The sequence below is a fragment of the Neomonachus schauinslandi genome, chromosome 3 (genome assembly GCF_002201575.2).
Source record: "Neomonachus schauinslandi chromosome 3, ASM220157v2, whole genome shotgun sequence".
NCBI lineage: Eukaryota > Metazoa > Chordata > Mammalia > Carnivora > Phocidae > Neomonachus > Neomonachus schauinslandi.
This window is the reverse complement of record NC_058405.1, coordinates 183,572,970-183,578,969: the sequence shown is the minus strand read 5'-3', so window position 1 is coordinate 183,578,969 and position 6,000 is coordinate 183,572,970.

Sequence of the window (6,000 nt, the reverse complement as noted above, 5' to 3'; positions counted from 1 at the left end):
CCCCTCCCCCCCACCCCCTGCAGCTCCCTGCTTAGCCCTGAGCAGGGAGTCCACCTCTCCCTCTCCCTCTGCCCCCCTCCCCCCCACCCTGTGCTCTCTTTCTCAAATAAATAATAAATAAAATATTTTTTTTAAAGAAGAGGAAATCAGGGAATCTTACACATTCCTGGTTGGAATGTGAATTGGTAGAATCTATAAGGAGGGCAATCTGACAATATCTATTAAAATTATAAATGCACATACCTGCTGTGCAGAATAAAAACGATCACTTGTACATATTTATCCAACCATTCTGCTGATATCCAAAAGAGCCAATATCCTTTATTTTTTTTTATTTTTTGGTCCCAAGTACATTTTGCAAGGTGCTGCTTTAAGGGATAGAAATCAGCCCTTTGATTTTGATAAAAGTTGCAAATGTTTTTCTCAGGTTTTACTTTGCATATGGTGATTTTTGCCCTGTGAAATTTTGTAATTTTATGTTGACAAATGTTTTGATCTTTTTTTAATGGCTTCTGGATGTGAGTCATATTCCAAGATTATAAAAATATTCTGCCCTGGTTTCTCTCTTTTTTGTTTTTTGGCTTCATTTTGGGGGTTACATTTAAGTTTCTGGTCCAGTTTATTTAGGTGTAAGTTGTGAGTATAGCTTCAATAATCCATATAATAACTCAATGCTATTGTTTTTTCCCTGTGATGACTCAGTTGTTTCAATACAATTTATTGAGTCCAGCTCTTAGCATAGACTAAGTTCTCACAAATATTTTGTTCTGGACTCCCTAGTCTGTTCCATAACTTTGTCCATCTAATGTACCACATTCTTTGAATTATCGAAGTTTTGTATTAGGTTTGAATACTAGTAGAGTTAATTGTACCTCTTTACCTTCTTGTTCAGAAGTTTCCTTGCTCCTAGATTGTATATTTTCCATGTGAACTTTTTTAATTTAATTAAATTTACTTTAATTTATTTTAAGGAGAGAGATTGTGTGCATGTGTGAGCGTGTAAGGGTGGGGGAAGGGCAGAGGAAGAGGGAGAGAGAGAATCTCAAACAGACTCCCCACTGAGCATGGATCCCAATGCAGGACTGGATCCCACAACCCTGAGATCATGACCTGAACCAAAACCAAGAGTCCAATGCCAACTGAGCCACCCAGACACTCCAACCCATGTGAACTTTAGAACCAGCTTGCCTAATTCCATTATTTAAAATCTCATTGGTGAATTTATTCATTGTGTTACATTTATGGATGAGCTTAGGGGCACTTATATTTTATGGTGTTAAGTCTTCATATCCAAGTTCATAGTGTGCCTTTATATTTGTTCAATTTTGTCTTGTGTCCTTCAATAATATTGTAATGTTTTCTTTTTTTTTTTTTTTAAAGATTTTATTTTTTTATTTATTCATGAGAGACAGAGAGAGAGAGACAGGGGCAGAGGGAGAAGCAGGCTCCCCGCGGAGAAGGGAGCCCGATGCGGGACTCGATCCCAGGACCCTGGGATCATGACCTGAGCCGAAGGCAGACGCTTAACCGACTGAGCCACCCAGGCGTCCCTGTAATGTTTTCTTCAATAGCTATTTCACATGCTTATTATGTTTATCACTAGGTTTCTTCTTTGTTCCTAATGTAAATGGGAATTCCTTATGTCCATATCTATTAACTGCTTGTTGTTTGTAGATGCGAAGCATTTTGAGTCTGTATATTTATTTTGTACCCAGACATCGTTTGGAATTCTCTTACTGTTTGTAATATAATTTTAGTGGTGTTCCCTAGGTATGCAATCATATTGTCTGCATATAATGATAACTTCACCTTCTTTCCAATTTTATATATAAATTTCCTTTTGACTACTTGCTTGGGCTAATACTTCAAGCACAGTATTAAATGATAATGATGATGGGGAGTATTGTCTTATTTTCAACTTTAATGAGATTGCTTCTAGTGTTCCTTCATTAAGCACGATGCTAACTTTTGGGGTGAGATAGATATGGTGTTTCATGGTAAGGAAGCACCCATCTTTTCTCATTCCCAGGGAGAGAGCCACCATCCAGGTAAGCCTGGGTCTTGAAGCCAAAACAGGTTTGAGATACCAACACCTTCCATGTCTATCAAGGTCATCTGGGGTCCCAAGGCAAATTCTTGGGGACCAAATACACATTTGGGGGATCAGGGGCCTGCCCCCACCCCTGCAGTGCCCGGCAGAGGCAACCTTTCCGGGCTCCAGCCCTGTCTTTTGTCCTCTGCCCAGGAAGTGGGGGTGGAGGGAACACAGACCAGATGGCGGGGAGGTTACTATCCTGGCTGAGGACGAGAAAAAAATGTTGGGGCTTCAACGAAGCATCCAAGTTGTGAGAATTGCAACCCCCCCCCACACACACAAAAGCACCCGTCTCAAGTGGGTCTGAAGGGACACTGTGTGCTTCCTACTGGAATACTGACCCAACAACTGCCATTAAGACTTAAGACTTCTATTTAACCCATTAACCTACCAACGTCAATTCATGGAGTTACAGCAACCAAAAATGTGATGTATGTCGGATTTTATCAAATGTTTTTTCACATTTGTGAAGAAGATCATAGGGTTTTTCCTCCTTAAATTTGTTAATAGAGGTGAGTAGATTTTCTGATAATCATGTTCTTATTCTGGGAATAAACCCTACATGTCATTATATATTAATTTTTAAATTATTTGCTGGATTATTTTGCTAATTTTTAAAGGGTCTTTACATCAATTTTTTTTTTTTGTATGTGTCTGCTAGCTTTGTTGAGTTTTGGTGTCAGTGGTTTATCTGCTTTATAAAAACAACAAGAATGTGACTAGGGTCATATGCCCATCTCTGAACTGATCTCTGTCACCAGGGGAACAATTAGGCTTAGGTCACATGACCACTCTTAGAGGGTGGGCTTAGTTTCTTATTTACTTATTAAACCACTTAAATGATTGACATCCAAAAAGTCAGACATATTTAATATATACCACGTGATGAGTTTGGAGATAAGTATACATCTCTGAAACCATCCCCACAATCTATACCATAAACATATCTATCATCTTCAAATGTTTTCTCCCTCCCTGTTTTTATTATTATTATTATTATTTGTGTGTGTGTATACATGTGATAAGAACACTTAACATAAGATCTACTTTCTTAGCCAAATTTTAGGTATACAATACAGTATTATTAAGTATAGGCCCTATGCTGTACAGTTAATCTCTAGGACTTGTTCGTTTTTTGTAACAATACTTCGTACTCTTTGATAAATACTCCTTCCCCCAGCCTCTGGCAACCACCATTCCACTGTCTGCTTCTATGAGTTTGACTGTTTTAGATTCTTCATATAAATGATATCATCTGGTATTTATCCTGCTGTGTCTGGCTTATTTCACTGAGTATAACGTCCTTCAGCTTCATCTACACTGTTGCAAATGGCAAAATTTCCTTCCATTTAAAGAATGAATAATACTCCATTGTATGTATATACCACAGTTTCTTGATCCATCATTCAGTGATGACATGTAGTCTGTTTCCCCACCTTGGCTATTGTGACTGGTGCTGTAATGAACAGTGGAGCACTAATCTCTCTTCAATATCTTGATTTCAATTAATTTGCATATACACCCAGAAAAGGGATTGCAGCATCATATGGTGGTTCTACTTTCATTTTTGGAGGAACCTCCATACCGTTTTCCAAACTGACTGCACCAGTTCACCAGTTCGCATTCCCATCAATAGTACACAAGGATTCCCTTTTCTCCACATCCTTGCTAACACTTGTTATCTTTTATTTTTTGTTTGTTTGTTTGGTTTCTTGGGTGTTTTTAAAATAAAAGACAAAACAAAACAAAACAAAACATCCTAACAGGTGTGGTGTGATATCTCATTGTAGTTTTTTTTTTTGTTTTGTTTTGTTTTTAGGTTCAAGGTTTTATTTAAATTCCGGTTAATTAACATACAGTGTAATATTAGTTTCAGGTGTAGAATTTAGCGCTTCATCACTTACATACAACATCCCGTGCTCATCACAAGTGCCCTCCTGAATCCCCATCACCCATTTATCCCATTCTCCCCACGCACCTCCCCTCCAGCAACCCTCAGTTTGTTCTCTGTAGTTAGGAGTCTGTTTTATGGTTTGCTTCCCCCCACGCCCCACCCCCCACATTCATTCGTTTTATTTCTTAATCTCATTGTATTTTGAGTTGCATTTTCCTGATGATTAGTGACGTTGATCACCTTTTCATGTATCTGTTGACTATACGTATGTCTTCTTTGGAGAACTGTCTATTCAGTTCCTTCACCCATTTTTTAATTGGGTTATTTTATTTTTTTGTTACCTAGTTGTATTTTGGATATTAACTATTTATCAGATATAATATGGCCTGCAAATATTTTCTCCCATTCCTTAAGTTCCTCTTTCATTGTTGATTGCTTCCTTTGCTGGGCAGAAGCTCTTCAGTTTGATGTCGTTCCATCTGTTTATTTATTTATTTTTTTCCTGTGCTTTTGGTGTCATGTCAAGAAGTGATGGCCAAGATCGATATCAAAAACTTTCTGCCTATGTTTTCTCGGGGTCAGTTTCACTGGAAGTTGAGCTAAGAGTTGGTTCCTCCAAACAAAATCTGGATCCTATTACCTAAAGAAAGGACAGATACTAGTGGAGAAAGCAACAGATGTCCCATCATAGGCAGAATTGATGATAATTCAGCTTGGATATTCCAAACTGCAGACAGGAAGTTTCTCTGCTGGTAATTGTGTGAGTCATCGGGAGAACTTTTATCAGCTCTGGACCAAAAACTTCCAGACTTCTTTTACGTGGGAGAATAAAATCCTAATTTGTTTAAGCCATTAATGGAAAAATCTTCCATATGGAAATAAAAACTAGACAGATTTTTCATGTTGGCAAAAGCCAATGCAAGTATTTCCATTGCCACTGGAAAATCCAAGGGCTAGAGTTATTTTGTGCTATTCTTTTTCAAGGTCCCAGTGTGAATTCAAGAGCAAAAGAGACGCATGGGATTGAACCTCCTTATTTTTAAGTCAGTTGATGTGGATTCCTATTTGAAAACACTCCTCTATTCCAGTATGCTACATTCTTCATAATAACAAAATGTTGGAAATAAAAGCAACTATTAAGTTTAACATAATTCTCATGTTCTCAGGAGTCTCTGTGAAAATATCTGATTTCCATTTGGTGGTAGTTCAAGTGCTTTATGAAATATTTATGTGGGGAAGATATTCTTCCTTTCTGTCTTTTTATTCAAGACTTCTCATTTAAACTTGTCCTAGATAAAATCAATATTAAGTGGTGCTGTAAAAGAATTTAGAACTGTTTTAAACAGCTGCTAGGACAGTAGTTTAATTCAAATCAGAGCAAGTCTAGGGGGAAGTAAGTAAATGTGAACCTACCTTAAACACAGCATTTAGGAACTGTTCAATGATGATCCAGAGTAAAATAACCTGGATAAAAATGTTAACACACTTACATAAGTAATTTAAAAAGGATACTACTAATTAAAGAAATAAGATAATAGTTCTGGTGCTTGTGGCTAGAACATATGCAAATCATATTTATTTTTGTCAAGACTCTTCAAAGACACATAAAACTCCCATGACTTAGAATTTGTGTTTTTACGTTGCATTTTGATTTGATTGCCCTTTAGGTAGGAAATACTGAGAGTGGAGAAAGGGCACTGTGGGAAAGTAGAAGGAGATAAACTGTGGACTTCGGAGGATGGGGGTCTCCTTCTGGTTCTACTGCTGCCCAGCCGAGAGTTGTGATTAACTTCTCCAATGTCTCTTCTTCCCTAAGAAAAGATCCTCAGAGTCCCATCCCATTTTCACATCCTGTAATTCTGCAAGTCATAGTGGTGCTCCTTACAAAGTAAGCAAGTGAGCAGTAAATAAAATAAATAAATAAATAAATAAAACAATAAATAAAACCTTCTAGTGCCTCCCCTGATAATAAACCAAAATCCACTAGGCACTGGGCATCATACCATGTATT